Consider the following 18,707-nt stretch of genomic DNA (forward strand, 5'->3'; position numbering starts at 1 on the left):
ATTCATTATGATGGGACTCCTCCTTATGGGCTCTCCAGAAACTTTGACTAGCCACTGTTAGGAACAGCATCCTGCACCTCTTCCTAACATGATATGTCTGATACATCCGTGTTCTTCTTATCTTATTATGTATGTAGCCCAAATTGTATTAGGCAATTTTAGTTAATATAGTCTATAATTTCGTATGTAAAATCAGTATGAATATAGTGTGAATTACTGGTATCAAATTAATGCATTTTACAAAAGTTCTTGAAGTACCAATATAAGACTAGTAAAAGAATTATCACGTGGTCTTCAAGCAGTAACTAGATTATAGAACAAGAACAGCAGACACTCCAAACTATTTTCCTGACAACAAATATTTTAGAACGTGATTCAGTGTGGACTCCTAGCAACCCCATAGATAGATTTTCTCCGTGACAATCTATCCCTAACCTGGCCTTTCAGGTCTTCCAACAGTGCACCCATCACCACCAAAAAAAAAAAGGGGGGGGCAACTAGGATATGACAAAGATGGGATATTTTGGTTTTGTCCAGGCAGGAAAACAAGTGGCATTTAAATTGAAACTGGAGCACCTCCGAAAAGCAAGTTGTCAGTTCCATCATAACCTAGGCTTTGGTGCAGCCTAAGGGATGATGGAAACTCAGGCATGGTATTAGCCTGTTTTTATTTCACATGAAATAGAATTCTAACAACATCAAGGCAGAATACCTTTGATCTCTATCCTGTATGTGTTGTCTTATTCATTTCTTGATTTATTTTTTAAAAATCCATTTTTATAGCTCAGAATTAAATCACTTTTCTCATTTTCTAGCCAAACTTTGGATCTCTGTAGTATCCAGCCTAATGCTAGCAATCTTTACACAAAAATAAGTTTCACTGATTTCAGTAGGAATCCTACCTCCCACCCACCCACCCCCGCAAAGAAAAAGAGAGTTGTGCATAGAATTGCAGCCTTAAAGTTGCATCCTTCAGTATATATCGCTAGCCTGTAAATCAACCCCCATTTAACAGAGTATATTTAATGCCAGGCAGGCAGGTACAGGACGGAATTACAGATCTCAAGTTTCCACATATGCCCACAGAATAATTATGTTCAATTTAAACTGAAACCCAATGTAATATATGTGTGTGTGTGTGTGTGTATGTGTGTGTGTGTGTGTATATATGTATGTGTGTATATATATGTAAGTATTTATAATTGCACCAAACAATATTTCACACCCAGAGAGATCAGTACATTAATACAGCTGGGACATAATGGAATGGAGTACAAAGATTTAGGATCAGGTTTGTTGCATTCAATGTGTCTGAAGAAACAAGTTGCATAAACTAGTAGGCAACATAAGATTATTTTGCAGTTCTGTGCTTCCAACAGAGACAAGGGGCATTTAAAAAAAAAAGAAAAAGAAAAAGAAAAAGACTTATTTTATGTTTGCCTTCAGTAACAAAAAATGTTAAGTGATATATCACTATCATGTTTACTTGTAAAGGACACTCCATCTTGGATATTTTTGTAAGCTATTTAAAATTGTCTCATGTTAAGAGGGGAAAACAACTGCAGCACTAAAGGTGCTGAAAATTGTATGCCTATTAAGAGGACTTTATGCATCAGGAAAGAAGAAGCAGAAACAGAACAACAGCAACAACTCCCTAGCTCTAAGGACACTCTTACATTTCTACTCTGAGCTGGAAAAATTATATGAAGAATAGGTGTTATAAATACAGTTTGACTGAATGGTCTCAAGCATGCCATCAGCAGTCTTGAGGTATCTGGAGAAGCCCATGGTCAGCCAGAAAGTCCTCTGCCACTCAAAACTCTGGGATTAAGAAATTAACTTTGGTTCTTTTTCCCAATAGCAGCCAACTGTTACGGAAGAAGCTTGTGTGGTTCTCAACTCCATGTTCTTGGTCATCCGTTGAAAAGTTTCTAAGGTTGATCTCCCATGTTCCAGGGAAGAAAATCCTTTCTGCCCATTTGGGGTCCGGAGGAACTGGCAGGATTTTGCAGATGATGTGCTCTAGAGCCAACATCAAGCATTAGAACTTTTGACTGGACTTTTATTGTTCCCTCCTTGCTGTCTTTGATTTCAGCACAGTAAAGTGTTGGAGTTTGAAGTCTCCTTCCCTCCCTCCGTCCCTCCCTCCCTCCCTCCCTCCCTCCCTCTCTCTTTCTCTCTCTCTCTCTCAGCATCCCTGAGCCTGAGATCCTAATCGGAGCAAGGATGACTGAAGCTCATTTTGTGCAAAGTTTTAATGCAAAGTTTCATTTGCAAGCAAGACAGGGACATGCAAAGCCACACCTACTGTAGCGAGCTACACCTGCCAGAAGAAATATCCTGATATACTCCATGTGTTTGTGTATCTGGGAAGAAAGGCAGAACAAAGTGACTTGAGTCCAACAATTCCTTAGACAAAGATCAGGCAGAGTGGTATGCAAGGAGGGGTCATAGACTCATAAAACTCTCCAGAATGTCTTACTGGTTCCGGAGCTCCAACATAAATAACCCATAGCATGCATTTTGCGATATTAACTTAATATCACTTTGATAATGCAGATTTCTTTCATACCTTAGTTAGTTACCTATCTTTACCTGCCAGCTACCGGAATGATGTACAAGGGCTTGGTGTAAATCTCCAGCTTAAAGGACACCATCACATCAATTGCTGTTTTCCATGAAAACTGCCCAAGAAACAAACAAACAAACAAAAAAGAAAATCTTCTTTTCATTTGTCCCCACATCAAAACTTAAATCTCCTCTAGAATAATGCATGTGTTTGCATACCTCTGAAACACTGCAGCAAATAGGAAAGCGTAAATGCACATTTCTGGATTGATTTTATTCCCATCCTTGTTTTCTGATTAATTCCATTTTCTTTCTTCTAAAGTTTTTTGCTTTTAAATTGACTTGATCGTTTGTGTTCATTTTCTCTAAGAATACATCTTTTGGGGCCCACTTTTCTGTGGTAAAAAAAGTACTTTTTTCTAGTAACTTTCCCTGACATGCTACAATGTTATGCCATATATCACAACCTTTTCTCCCTTGGGAAGCCTGTCCAGCCCCTTGATCATCTTAATTGTCCTCTCTGAATCTTCTGTAGCTCCACTGTTTCCTCTTTGAGTTGGGATGACCAGAACTTCACACAATATTCCGGATGCGGTCGCACCATTGATTGACACAAGGTCATTAGGATATTGGCATCTCCATTTCCAGTAATGCTTCTTATTATCCCTAACATGCTGTTGGCCTTTCTTCACAGTGGATGCACATCTGTCAGCATCTTTACCAATTACTGTGCACACAATTCACATTCTGTGAAGAATTACAAACATCTTCACAAAAGTTATAAAGATGTGGATATTGCTATGTAAATATTGGATATTGGTATGTATCTCAAGGAGTGCACACACACACACATACACACACATACAACAGCATAAACACTCACACATCATCTGAACATGCTTCCTTCAGAAATTTTTATTATCAAGACCAAACTCATTTTCTAGTAGACCTTGTTTTTATTTTTTTTTCCCCCAGAAAAAAATAAAATAAAACAAAATATGGTACTATGAGCCACAGTCTGCTTGTGACTGTACCTCTCTGAATTTTGTGATGAAGTCCTTGGCTCAAAAATATGTTTGACAATGTACTGTACATAACATACATAGAAAACTCACATAGAAAATAGAGGGAAAAAAGGATTTATTTTTCAACAGAGAGAACAATTAAAGAAAACAAAATACTTTAGGGAAATCATGTATGATAATTAATATTAATGTCTTGGTGTTTTTATTTCTCTGACTGATATACATGTATTTGAATATATTGAAAATAAGCTGTGCTTCACTCTTCAGGTCCCTTCCATTTCCTCTGTTTCTGGAGGAGGTGGGGAAGTGAAATAAATTTGGAAAGCTCTCTGTGGGAAGCTAACTGCCTTTATTTAATATCAGGGGGAAAAAAACTGTTCTCCATTGTAGAAAGAACTTCCATTTCTTTCTCATTCGGCAATTATCACAAAATCACATGGTGATCTGAGAACTATGAAAGAAGGAAGGAAAGGAATCCCATCCAAGAAAGAAAGAAAGAAAGAAAGAAAGAAAGAAAGAAAGAAAGAAAGAAAGAAAGAAAGAAAGAAAGAAAAAGAAAGAGAGGGAGGGAGGGAGGGAGGGAGGGAGGGAGGGAGGGAGGGAGGGAGGGAGAAAAAGGGGGGGGGATTCTCATGCTTTTGTCTTACAGTACTTCACCCATCCCCTGCTGCTCTGTATCATCCAAAGCTTATGTGCCTTAGTAACGAAGAGGATAGGAAAGTTCTGGTTCAAACATGATGAAAACATTGTGAACTATAGAGCTGCAATTGTTATTTACTTAGTGGTCTTCAGTAATCTTACGATATGCACATATAGAAACCTGCACGTCCTTACAGCAATGTGATGTCCAAACAGAAATTTACTGCGGTAGGTTTCGGCAGTGCTGCTGGTTCTCAGGAAGGAGGGAGCACTTTCCAAGGAGGTGGAGGAGATAAGTGGAGGCACATCCGGGAGGCAATGGTGGGAAACTGAAGAAGTTCAGGATAGCCCCGCCCTAGAGTCTCCCAGGCTATTTCCCCTTGGGTTAGGTAGAGCAGCTTTACTCTGGCAAGATTCTGTCTACACGGTGTGAAGAAATAAAGAACTGGAGTTTGGATGGACTGACTCTTCCTTGTTCTTGGGCTGGGCCTGACATGGACTGGATTTGAAGAGTTGGCAAATAACTGATTGGCTGAAAGATCTTCCAGGTACTAAACAAAGAGCTATTGATCAACTAATCAAAGAGCTATTGATCAATCACATAATATTTCAGATTGTACCAAATTACACTGAAGTACTATGTTCAGTAAGTGATTTGCTAAGGGGAGTTTCGACAGCAAAGGATCGTTCGACAGCAAAGGATCGTTACCTTGTCGTGGTGCTGGAGCTTGAGCACCTCCATGATGCCATGAGCTAAACCGTGAAGGGCCACCCAAGACGGGAAGGTCATGACAGAGAGGTCAGACTAAATGCGATCCCTGGGGAAGGTAATGGCAACCCACCTCAGTATTCTTGCCGCGAAAACTAAATGGATCAGTACAACCAGAGATATGTCGGTATACCATCGGAAGGTGAGACCCCCAGGTCGGAAGATGGTCAAAATGCTACTGGGGAGGAACAGAGGATGAGCTCAACTAGCCCCAGACGTGATGACGCAGCTAGCTCAAAGCCGAAAGGACGGCTAGCGGCCGACGGTGCTGGTGGTGAACGGTGGTGAACGGCGAATCCGATGTTCTAAGGATCAACACACCATCGGAACCTGGAATGTAAGATCTATGAGCCAGGGCAAATTGGATGTGGTTATTGGTGAGATGTCAAGATTAAAGATAGACATTCTGGGCGTCAGTGAACTGAAATGGACTGGAATGGGCCACTTCACATCAAATGACCACCAGATCTACTACTGCGGACAAGAGGACCACAGAAGAAATGGAGTAGCCTTCATAATTAATAGTAAAGTGGCTAAAGCAGTGCTTGGATACAACCCAAAAAACGACAGAATGATCTCAATTCGAATTCAGGGCAAGCCATCTAACATCACAGTGATCCAAATATACGCCCCAACCACAAATGCTGAAGAAGCTGAAGTAGAGCAGTTCTATGAGGATCTGCAGCACCTACTGGACAACACGCCTAAAAGAGATGTTATTTTCATCACAGGAGACTGGAATGCTAAGGTGGGCAGTCAAATGACACCTCGAATTACAGGTAAGTATGGCCTGGGAGAACAAAACGAAGCAGGACACAGGCTGATAGAATTTTGCCAAGACAATTCACTCTGCATAACAAACACTCTCTTCCAACAACCTAAGAGACGGCTTTATACATGGACTTCACCAGATGGACAACACCGAAATCAGATTGATTACATCCTTTGCAGCCAAAGGTGGCGGACATCTGTACAGTCGGTAAAAACAAGGCCTGGAGCTGACTGTAGTTCAGATCACGAACTTCTTCTTGCACAATTTAGGATCAGACTAAAGAGATTAGGGAAGACCCACAGATCAGCTAGATATGAGCTCACTAATATTCCTAAGGAATATGCAGTGGAGGTGAAGAATCGATTTAAGGGACTGGACTTAGTAGATAGGGTCCCGGAAGAACTCTGGACAGAAGTTGGCAGCATTGTTCAGGAGGCGGCAACAAAATACATCCCAAAGAAAGAGAAAACCAAGAAGGCAAAATGGCTGTCTGCTGAGACACTAGAAGTAGCCCAAGAAAGAAGGAAAGCAAAAGGCAACAGTGATAGGGGGAGATATGCCCAATTAAATGCAAAATTCCAGAGGTTAGCCAGAAGAGATAAGGAATTATTTTTAAACAAGCAATGCGCGGAAGTGGAAGAAGACAATAGAATAGGAAGGACAAGAGACCTCTTCCAGAAAATTAGAAACATTGGAGGTAAATTCCAGGCAAAAATGGGTATGATCAAAAACAAAGATGGCAAGGACCTAACAGAAGAAGAAGAGATCAAGAAAAGGTGGCAAGAATATACAGAAAACCTGTATAGGAAGGATAACAATATCGGGGATAGCTTTGACAGTGTGGTCGGTGAGCTAGAGCCAGACATCCTGAAGAGTGAGGTTGAGTGGGCCTTAAGAAGCATTGCTAATAACAAGGCAACAGGAGACGACGGCATCCCAGCTGAACTGTTCAAAATCTTGCAAGATGATGCTGTCAAGGTAATGCATGCTATATGCCAGCAAATTTGGAAAACACAAGAATGGCCATCAGACTGGAAAAAATCAACTTATATCCCCATACCAAAAAAGGGAAACACGAAAGAATGTTCAAACTATCGAACAGTGGCACTCATTTCACATGCCAGTAAGGTAATGCTCAAGATCCTGCAAGGTAGACTTCAGCAGTTCATGGAGCGAGAATTGCCAGATGTACAAGCTGGGTTTAGAAAAGGCAGAGGAACTAGAGACCAAATTGCCAATATCCGCTGGATAATGGAAAAAGCCAGGGAGTTTCAGAAAAACATCTATTTCTGTTTTATTGACTATTCTAAAGCCTTTGACTGTGTGGACCATAACAAATTGTGGCAAGTTCTTAGTGGTATGGGGATACCAAGTCATCTTGTATGCCTCCTGAAGAATCTGTATAACGACCAAGTAGCAACAGTAAGAACAGACCACGGAACAACAGACTGGTTTAAGATTGGGAAAGGAGTACGGCAGGGCTGTATACTCTCACCCTACCTATTCAACTTGTATGCAGAACACATCATGCGACAAGCTGGCCTTGAGGAATCCAAGGCTGGAGTTAAAATCTCTGGAAGAAACATTAACAATCTCAGATATGCAGATGATACCACTTTGATGGCTGAAAGTGAAGAGGAACTGAGGAGCCTTATGATGAAGGTGAAAGAAGAAAGTGCAAAAGCTGGTTTGCAGCTAAACCTCAAAAAAACCAAGATTATGGCAACCAGCTTGATTGATAACTGGCAAATAGAGGGAGAAAATGTAGAAGCAGTGAAAGACTTTGTATTCCTAGGTGCAAAGATTACTGCAGATGCTGACTGCAGTCAGGAAATCAGAAGACGCTTAATCCTTGGAAGAAGAGCAATGACAAATCTCGATAAAATAGTTAAGAGCAGAGACATCACACTGACAACAAAGGCCCGCATAGTTAAAGCAATGGTGTTCCCTGTAGTAACATATGGCTGTGAGAGCTGGACCATAAGGAAGGCTGAGCGAAGGAAGATCGATGCTTTTGAACTGTGGTGTTGGAGGAAAATTCTGAGAGTGCCTTGGACTGCAAGAAGATCCAACCAGTCCATCCTCCAGGAAATCAAGCCAGACTGCTCACTTGAGGGAATGATATTAAAGGCAAAACTGAAATACTTTGGCCACATCATGAGAAGACAGGACACCCTGGAGAAGATGCTGATGCTAGGGAGAGTGGAAGGCAAAAGGAAGAGGGGCCGACCAAGGGCAAGATGGATGGATGATATTCTAGAGGTGACGGACTCGTCCCTGGGGGAGCTGGGGGTGTTGACGACCGACAGGAAGCTCTGGCGTGGACTGGTCCATGAAGTCACGAAGAGTCGGAAGCGACTAAACGAATAAACAACAACAACAAGGGGAGTTTGCTTTGTCTTGACAATTGTGTCATTATACACTATTGCACAAAATATAAGAATCATTACATTGTATGCTTAAGGGACTTATTTCATTATGAACCTCCCCCAATATTAAGTTCTTCAAAAACAACAACAACAACACTTTGAAGATATCTCCCTCTGTCAGAAGTGTGTTGAACTGACATGCAGAAGAAGGCCTTCCTAGGCATTAGTAAGCACACACCCCGATGTAAAAGTTATAGATTTCCCTGGTCTCTGTGCCTTTCCAAGAGCAGTCAAAATATTCCCATTTTGCCATGCCTTAAATATGCTAACAAGTAGCAGGATTTGTTTATCTTTATTTGCTTCCCTGCATTTTAATTTGTGGGAACTGCTGTGAGCATCTGATTGTATGGAAAGGTGAGATAGAAATCAAATCAATCCATCAAACAAATTCTGTTTAACACTCTGAAGCCTACTGAAGAGCGACAGTAACTTTGACAAATGCAAGATGTCAGTATAACTTTTAGAAAAGTTTTGCTTTGACCAGAAAGGCTACCCCTCTCTTCATCTCTCCCCACCCCACCCCACCCCCCCTGCCTCTCTCTTGCTCTTTCTTTCCCTGTCTCCACCGCATTTGACAATCAAAGAAGTGTACACAGAATTCACCATCATTCAGAAATATTCTAATATTATATCTGATTGCAATCATAACCCAATTGGTTCACCCTTCTGATTGCTGGAGCCAAACTATTTAAAAGGGAGGATTATCCGTGATTATTCAGGGCCTACTGTATATTCTTTTGACGGAATCAAATGTGCATTATCTCTGTTCTTGATATAGTAAAATTAAACAACTCCTGCTTTCCAATAAATCAAGGTTCCATTATTTTTTGAACAGCCTGTTTATAAGTCACTACCACCGCTGCCCAAAAGATTAAAATTTTAAGTTGCCATTCAGGTATGATTGCTATTTCATTAAACTATTATTGTTCCACTTTTCATATTAGATTCCTTTCATTTTGATTATAGTGGTGATTTTCTTTCCACTGTCAATTTTTTTTTCCCCTTCCTGCTTTACTTCAATGCTCTTGGTGCATCATTTCTGAATTCTTGACATATAATCTTGTCCTGGTTCTCTTTCTGACACTTGATTAGGCTGCATCACAAGGATATGGTATTGCTTAATGGCAACTTATAACCCAGGCTTTTATTGATGCCTATGGCATATGTGTGACATTTTCTGGGATCACTGGTCTCTGTATTATGATAAGCCGTGGAAAACAAAATGCTAAAACAATAGATCAGAATTCATATATATTTCATTCTCTTCCAAGGAAATATTGCAGACCATGATTAAGCATCGTCATTTTTCTTCTTTTCCTATGTTAAGCAATTCTGGAATTGTAGTAGCCAACATGGCATTTTAGTAGTTCTTCTCCTTCTGCTGGAATCAGTAGATGATTCAGTCCATATTGTATGAATGCCAAGCAGCTCCCTTTGCTGACACCAGCAATCAGTACCAGGGGCTCTAATGCACTGTGTTTTTTTTTTTTTTTTTCCTCTTCCACTCTTGATCATTTCCATGCTGGCAATAAGATATCCCATGATATTCTTGGAGGAAAATAGGATGATGATGATGGTGATGATGATGATGATGATGATGGAAGGAGAAGCAGTATTCTTCACTTGGGAAAGAGAAAGAAAGGAAAGAAGGGAGGAAGGAAGGAAGGAAGGGGAAGGGGGAGAAAAGGAGGAGAGAAGGAGGAAAAAAAGAGGAGAAAGAGAATTATACCCCAATATTCCATCTTTGTTATTAAGAGGGAACTTTTAATGGTCCTCTGGGCAACAGAGAATTGGAGATGGTAGGTAAACTACATGTTAGGGGTCTCATCTTTTGCATTCTCATCTTGAACCAGCAGGCTTGAGTGTCAAGTTGAAGTCCTTTTTAACCAATAGCTGGGTAACAATGACCAACTTGTACATATTTATAGCATAAATCCTAGCAGGAGTTCCATATGCTTAAGTGAAACTAGAGGCACATTTTTTTTTTGCTACATGATCTAAGCAAATTCTTCTTTTCCATCAAACTGCCTTTCTCAGCATCTGTGCACGTATGTCATTGCAGAGGCATAAGAACTCCCTTGATGTCATTTAAAGTGATATCATTTACATTCTTCTGATCCCAACAAAAAATATAATAGCTTGGTACGCACTTGGATGGGAGACCACCAAGAATCCCTGGGGCTATAGAGTAGACTGGGAAGAAGAAGGGGAAGTCAAAACACTTCTGTACTGTTGCCAAGGAAACTGCATAGATAGGTCCACACAGTCATACTGCAAGCCTCATGGGAGTCTTTACCTTTTATCTTTTATACAATTTTCTTAGCAGAAGAAGGGAGCTTTACAGCTCTCTACACTGCAGGAAATGAAAAATAACCCAGGGCCATTTTGCCAGTGTATGGGGTAGTTGAATAAATTAGAAAGGGGGAAATGAAAAAAAAAAAAAAAGTTTTCATTGGGACAGAATACATTTGTTAACAATAAAAATGCATTCATCAGAGTTGGGGATAGTAGAGTAATGAACAAACATTTTCAGAAGTCTCATCATTTTTCTTGCTTAATTATTGTTCTTCCCAGATAGAAAGTTTGCAGCCTGCAAAATCAGTTTCTAGAGCAGGCCTGCCACTGTTTCCAGCATACATTATATTGCCTTGCAGTGATTTTATTAAGCACTGGCTATCTCAGGAATTATCACACGATACAGTATATGAATGAGTAAATGGGGAGTGGGTAGCTTTACAAATTGTTGTATTCCTGTTTGTATCAGCATGGAATGAAACTTTAAATTAAAAAAAGAAATGTGGGAGGAAATAAAAATGTTATAGTTATACAGTCGTAATTGTCTCTAGCAGAAGAACAGCTGTGAAGATACCCCAAATCTAAACAAGCCAACATCCAAACACACACACCGCTAGCAAATTCAGTAAGCATGGCATCCTGAAGCACAATGGCACCTACTACCTTTAAACGCACCACCAAGAATGATCACTTATGGACAGGTGGAAGATTTCTTGGGGAATATACAGTAGATGGCATGGAATGCAGCATAACCATCAGAAAGCATTGTAGCATATTAAAGCCAGGCAGATTTATTTTGGCAGAAGCTTTCATGGACTTCACCCTATTTGGATCAAGTTCACAAAGCATCATCCTCAGCTGGTAAACATATCTATAGGTACAGAAATGGGGAAACCCTGTTAGAACAGGCATGCTAGTGTCATGATAATGCAGGGGAAAGCCGGAACATAAAACCAGACTCCATTGATTCCATTAACATGGATAAGTCTCCTTAAGAATTGTTCAGCTTTTGAACGAGAAATGGTAATAATAAATGCAGCATGAATACATAACCACGTAAGATCAGGTGAAGTACCATAACCATTCACAATAGTTGTTATAACAGCCAAGGGAATTGTGTAGCAAAGAAAAATCAGTAGTTCTGTCCTACAGTTTGGCTGTGGCATTAATCATGGACTTCTGCATTATTTATTTGTTTAGTTATTTATTCATTCATTAGATTTATATTCTAACTTTTAGTTTAAGATGCTCTGCATAGGACTCTATACAGGAGAGTTGGTTAAAAGTTAATAACCAGCCTCAAATCATCGAGTGAGATTCTATAGCTGACGGTGGATTTGAACTGATGTCTCTTAACCATTACATTAGCTGTCACTTGATTCCTGACTCTTAAACTGCCTTCCTAGTATATTTTCTTTTTCCTGGCTGGAGGCACTTCTAAACAATAATTCTGTGCTAGTTTTAAAGCAGTTTCAGACCTCTATGGTCCTATGACATTGGCTATGTTCTCCAACACAGTCAATTTATTTCTAACTCAGCTGTGGCATATTTCAAACTGCAGACAAGTTATGATTTTGTTCCAGTCTAGTTGGATCAGTTTCAGTTGTAACAGTAAAAATGTGTCTTTCAGACAATTGCTGTAGCTCTGCTGAGCTTGGGAGCACTCGGTTTTTCTGTCCTGCTCCCAAAACCTGGGCTTCAGGGTTTGTTTGTTTGTTTTTTGGATGGGAATGGTAGCTTAGTGGCTTTGCATCTCCCTCTCATAAGAAGTACTGGGATTCAGGGCAGGGGTTGGGTGACCATACCACACAATATAAAATAAAATAAAATAAAAACATGGATGGAGTTATTTCTTTTAAAAGGTGGGTATGTGATATTTCTTGAGACAAATCTGTTATGCAAGTAGAAGCATAAGGTAACTTTCATTCTTCTCACACCCCATTTTCAGGAAAGGTACTTGAGAGTTCATTCCAACTTTGAATACTCTTAGAGGAACTAGATTTTTGGATTTCCCCCTATCCTCAGATTTACTTTGGAAGCTGATTCACCCTTTCTGAGCAGCTGCTGGACAGGGGGCAGATGACTGTGCTCAGCAGGGAGGCTAGAAAAGATGTAGGAGGTCGAATGGACCTCAGATTGTCCAGTCTCCATGTAATAAAAATCATCTGCATCTGAAAAGAGGGGAGCCTCTTACTACCTAAAGCTCAGTAAGGAAAGACCAATGCAGCATTCTCAGTTACAGGAAGCTGCTTCACTTCATCTGGAAGCACGATGTATGCAAAATGCTTTGTCTGGCAGGGACAGGTTGAAAGACGCTGGGACTGCAGTAAAATTAATTGTTCTTGCGTCTGCATATAGGGTCTTTCCCTCTCCAACAATCACAAGTTAACCTTTCTGTCTTATGCCACAGATGAGTATTACTTGCCACTAATACATATGCTTGGTCTTTCACTCCCTTATTCTTTTACTGCATTAAAACAAAGGTGTGAGTGTTTTTGGGTTTCACTCATATAGCAAACACAGAGCCAGAATAAACGTTTTTTAGAGACTTGATCTCAGGCAATAAGTAAAGAGTAAGATGGACCACCATCCCCCCAATGCTATTCAATATTAATATGAAACTTCTGGGAGAAATCATAAAGAGACCTGGGCAACAGCTATCAGTACGCTGATGATATCAGCATACTCTGTTTCTTTGTTTTATCTGAAATGGGTGAGGTTGCACATTTATTTCGTTGTGCAACTATGTAGAACAGCATTAAAAGAGGTCTCAAAACCACTAAACTTAGAAATGGGCTAGAAATGACATTATAAATAAAACAATTCCAAAAACTTTGACTATCTGTGCACTTCTTGAGCTGCATGTCTTCATACTGTTCTTGGATGACTGGGGGTCCATAAATTAAGTCATGGCAAGACATAGATCCTGTGAGCAGTCTGTTCTTGATCTGTGAAATAGATATGGATAAGGTTGTTCCTTCTCTGTCACAGTAGTCACTAGAAGCTCAAGAGGTTCAGTGACAAGAATTATTTTGGGAACTTGCAGATGGTGTGTTTATTACAGTTGTTTCTGGAAGGAATAACTGAGCCATTCTTACCCCCTCTTATTAATCTATAGTGCTCCCACAGTGAAGAAACCAACTTATAGAGTGCCATAGTTTGGAACCTGGCCACTGGAGGAGTCACCATCTCCCATGCAAACCTGAAATATCCCCAAAGTCATTATCAGAAGCCCTCCTGGTATGTTTCTATTCATCTTGGCATATAAAACCCCATTGGGCACTGTTCCATTCCAATGGCCACATGCCACTTTCTTTAATTTAATACTGAATTTAGTCTCTTTCTAGTGTTGTACACATCTGGGATATGTTTTATATGATGATATCAAGAGATACAGATAGAGAGAGAAATAGAATGCAAGATAGATAGGCCTTATCTAATCCAGCAAAGCTGTTATTACGATTTAAAGAAGAGATTCAAAACCTAAAATGCCTTAGACTTCACATTAGCTTAATGCAGGTTAATACAATAAGAGAAAAGCTGAAGAGAGAACTAACAGCCAACTGTGATGTTCAAATATGTCATGTATGGCCTAATGTTATATGATAGCATGTACAGTAGATGGGTGATGGCTTGCATTTTAATAGTTAAGTTTGTTAATACACTCACTCCCTTTAAAGTAGAAAGGAAATATTTTGAGAATATAGTGAAAGAACAATTGGATAAGAGTTCTAATTTCAAATTTCAAATTAGGACTGGAACATTATGTTAAATCCATCATCGTATTCTTCGTGTTTTGGAATCCATGCAACAAAATGTTGAGAAGTATTTATATTTACTATATCTTATTAAAATTGAGTAGAACACTTCTTGTAGGGAAGGTAAGAGATGCCACTATCTCTGTAGAAGACATTTCTTCTTCCCCCTTTTTATGTTTCAGACTGCATATGTGGTATGCATATAAGAAATTAGGGGACGTGTGGCTAAATTTTTGTTCTACATGCAGACCCATGCACACAGAAACACACACATACAAACAACATATGTACACCCATTGCATAGAGTATTCCATCACACAAGAGCCTATCTAAAGCCTGAAACTGTATAGTTCAAAGCCAACAGGAAGATACTTCCCTAGCATAAGCATTTCTACTTTCCAACCTCTGATAATAATTTTCAAAGTGACCGAAAATTAATGGTTGCTCAGAATATAAAGAACAGCATTTGATTATTTATGTCTTGCATTTGTATACAGCCTTCCTAACAAAAACAAAAACAACAGCAGAATATTCCTGGAACATTTTTCCAATCAAACTCAAACTAATAAAACAGAAAGTTAAAACAATGAATTAAAAGCATGCACTAAAACCATTGAAATACCATAGGTGACAGGGGAGAGCAAACAGCCAGGGACCGAATGAGGCAAGAGTATCCGCTGCAAGAGAGTGGAGCACCAACAAGCTCTTTTGCAGGGTTGCAAAAGCGGTGGGTGGGACAAACCAGGTTTGTTCTACCTTCAAAGAGATTAGCAAAGAGATTGAAATAAATATGTGCTGCTCTTAGATATAGCTAGTGTACTGAGATTGGTCAGGGCAGGAAAAGCTTTTGCAAGATGCTGTGTGGCAGTGTCCAAAATTCTGATGATGGAAAAATAAAGCTATAACATATTTTCATAAAGAGATAGATCTATGTTAATGATTTTTCAATATTTACTTTATAAGGCGATTGGATGCTGCTTGTGGATATTATTACTATGGATTATTATGGATTATTCCCTTGAATATATGTCAAGGATAACTCATGATCATCTTCAGCAGACATAAAAAGCCATCATCTTGGCCACGGCTTTGCAGAGACCAGATCAAAGATGAGGCTATTAGAATCCCAGACGAGCATTAATCAGTTCCCACCACCCTTCCTCACATCACCAACCATCAGCCCCATCATCAGCATCAGCAATGCTCCTTTCTTCCAGAACAATGATTGGGCTTCCCAGGAAACCAGAAAATTGGTGTGGAACAGCATGGAGTTTTGATTGAATGCCTTGCTAAATGAGGCACAGTTGCCTTTCCCACCAAAATGCATTCCTATTTCTCACAATTCAAACATTATTTGTCTCTGGTAAAAGGTAGGTATTACATTACATTTGTTTTCTTTTCAGTAATCTGCCGGTGGATTCAAAAGAGTCATAGGAAAAATATGAAAAGAAAACACACTTCCAGTCATTATCGTTGCAGGCATACACCAGAGAGCAGCGAATCAATGGAATTTAGTGGATCCATGCTGGTAGACCATTAGCACTGCTATTTCAAAAGCACAAAAGTTAATAGGCACAGGTCTTTATTTTATGATAATCAAGACTTTTCTTTTTTTAAAAAAAGGCTTTTGAATGACAAGCACTGGTGAAGACAAGAAAAGGCAAGTGGGAATCACAATCACAAATTAGATTTTGATTAGAGAGCAGATCTTCTTGGGGATAAACTGTGAAATGAATAAATCTTTCTCCTAACATCAGAGGAATATTATTCAGAAGACATTTCCAGTGTCGCTTACTTGTTGGTATTGTCATCGCAAGTCACACCATGATTCAGATTGTATTGAAAAGGAAGCAAATCATACAAATCTTGTCAAAGCGCTGGAAATGGAGAAGGCCTAGTAATCATTCTCTCCCACTTTCCAAGTTAAAAAAAAAGTACCACTGTTAATCCACTTTCCAAATTTCCTCAAAGCAGAGATAAATATTTGGGTTCCTTTCTATGGGGGTAAGGTGTCATGATGTGAAATGGGTGCCTTAAGCCTTGCAAATGTGTATGGTGTCAAGTTATTCATTAAATCTCTTCAACCCCCTCCCCAGTCCATCTACTTTTGGAGCTTTGTATAGAGTCCTTCAAACCTTGGTGTGGCCCTTAAGCCAACAGAAGTTCCACACCCTAGATCTAGAATATTCAGATGGGTTTTGTAAAGGAGCCCCAATCTTTCCTGTCCTTTCTGGAAGCTTGGAAAAACCATGGACACATGCAGTGAAGAAAGCATGATCCTCATCACTGAAAGAGCACATATGAATTATTGGTTTTGAAAATGATGTGCTGGTGGTGAGGGATAGCTCTGCATCTCCCCCTCACAGTCAGATTCTACAGTATTTTGAACCAAATGGTTTGAGAAAGAACTTCTGACTGAGCTCTACTCAAAAGTTTTTAAATAAAGTTGAGAAATCTTGTTTCTAGATCAAAATTTGGTTTATGAATTTAACAGTTAGTAGATAGCAATTCCACATTATTTTTTTTTAATGTAGCATTTTTAAGATTATTTTTTTTAATCCTTAGATGTGAAAAAAAATCTGGTTAAAATGAAAATACTTCTATATTTACAATGAATTTAATATATTTGTACAGTATTATAATACCCTGCAAGGAATACAGACTTATGCATTTAAACAAGAAATAAAAGCATTTAAAATAGAGAAATACAGTAATTGATTAGCAAAAGTGTTTATGAGTTTATAATTTTAAAACTCTAAATTGTCTCTGTCTGAATTTATTTCATTTTAGCTATGGAATCAGAGAGGAAGAAGAGGCAGCAATTAATTTGTGTAACAAGTTAAAAACCATCCAAAGACTCAAATGCATTTAAAGTAAACTGTATCAATTTGTGCTTACACATTCTAATCCATAACGTCAGACATCTATATGCACTATAGTAAACATACTGATAATTGTTGATGACTATATAGGCACATAATCAGTTAAGTCCTGATCAATAAACTTATCAGACTGCTTAGGGATGCTTAAAACCTAGATTAGCATGAAGTGTATAATCAATAATTTAGCTTTTACTAATAAGAAAACCAGACACAACAGTTCATGTAGTCTTATTTAATAAAACTCATCTAAATAATTACTTTATTTTATTTCCATGCTCATTTTATATGATTATTACCCAAATTCACGGGGTGGCTTCTTATTAGCTTACATAAGAAGAATGCTTTAATGTCAAATGTTTCCTCAAAGAAATAATTCTTCCCTGTCATTGGCCTACAAAAACTCACTTTCTAAGAAGGAAGACCTTCATTTGAAGGCTGATTATCTACCACCAGTTTTGACATTTGGGCTTTCTCTGTTCTCTGTAGAGCTGCCATTCAGTTACCTATGCTTTATACTGTAAGCTCTGTAGGGGCATTTTTTGGAAAATTATACCATCTAAGAAAATGCAAGATAATATAAAGCTTTTTTTCCAGATCACCTGCCTGCCATCACCAAAAGTTCTGAATCCAGTTTAAAATGTGTCCAAGTTTAGTCTGGTCTGTTGGGACAATTTTCAGATGCTTTCTGACCACAGGATGCTTTGAACATAGGTATATTTGTGAGTTTGGCAGACCACCAGCTAATCAGTGTTAATAGCTGAATATAGAGAACTGCCGTTCAATTTGGGCTTGCTTGCCTGATACAAACTAGGTGCCTCATAGCCTGTGGTCCTTGCCAAAACACCCATGTTTTCCCCCTTTCATACAAATAAAAGAGAATGAATTGTTAGCATTTCTCCCATTTCTGCTCTTGCCATTGTGGTAAACATCTATTTTACTAATCCTAAACCTGGTCTGCTTTACCTAATCTTGCAAGGAGGTACTGTAAGACATGGGACAGCCAAGAATCCCCTGTCATGGGAACTCAAATAGCCTGTTCAAACACAAAGCAGTGCTATGTTGGTACTCCTGAAGTGGAATTCACTGTATTGAAGCCATATTTGTCTCTTATAGATACAAAGTGCTACTGAGACATATTGGAATTACTCACAAATGTCCTTAGGTGATTGGTGGAAGGCACATCTAGAACTGCGCCCCAAAGATACTATGTTTGGTTACTTGCTGTAACCAAAGCAAACATTTTGGTGCAACATTATAAATGTTGAAATAAGCAGCACCTGCTATATTTTTCACCAAGAGCTTGGATCCATGCACTTCAGCAGTTCCACTTCTGCAAAGTTTATTAAAAAAATAATAATAATGAGAATCCCAATACTGCATTTAAAAAAAAAATAGCATGGTCTTAATTAATCTGGAAATACAAAAGGAATCTTAACAGTACTACTAGGAAAGTAACTAGGAATGCATATCCCTCAAAAGGAGTTCTGGATACTCAAAATAGAAACAGATGTTAGTAGCAAAGTCTGAGAGAGAAGCTGAGGGCCAGGACTGAAGTGTGCATCAGTGACTC

Source organism: Candoia aspera, chromosome 5, assembly GCF_035149785.1.
Source record: "Candoia aspera isolate rCanAsp1 chromosome 5, rCanAsp1.hap2, whole genome shotgun sequence".
Lineage (NCBI taxonomy): Eukaryota > Metazoa > Chordata > Lepidosauria > Squamata > Boidae > Candoia > Candoia aspera.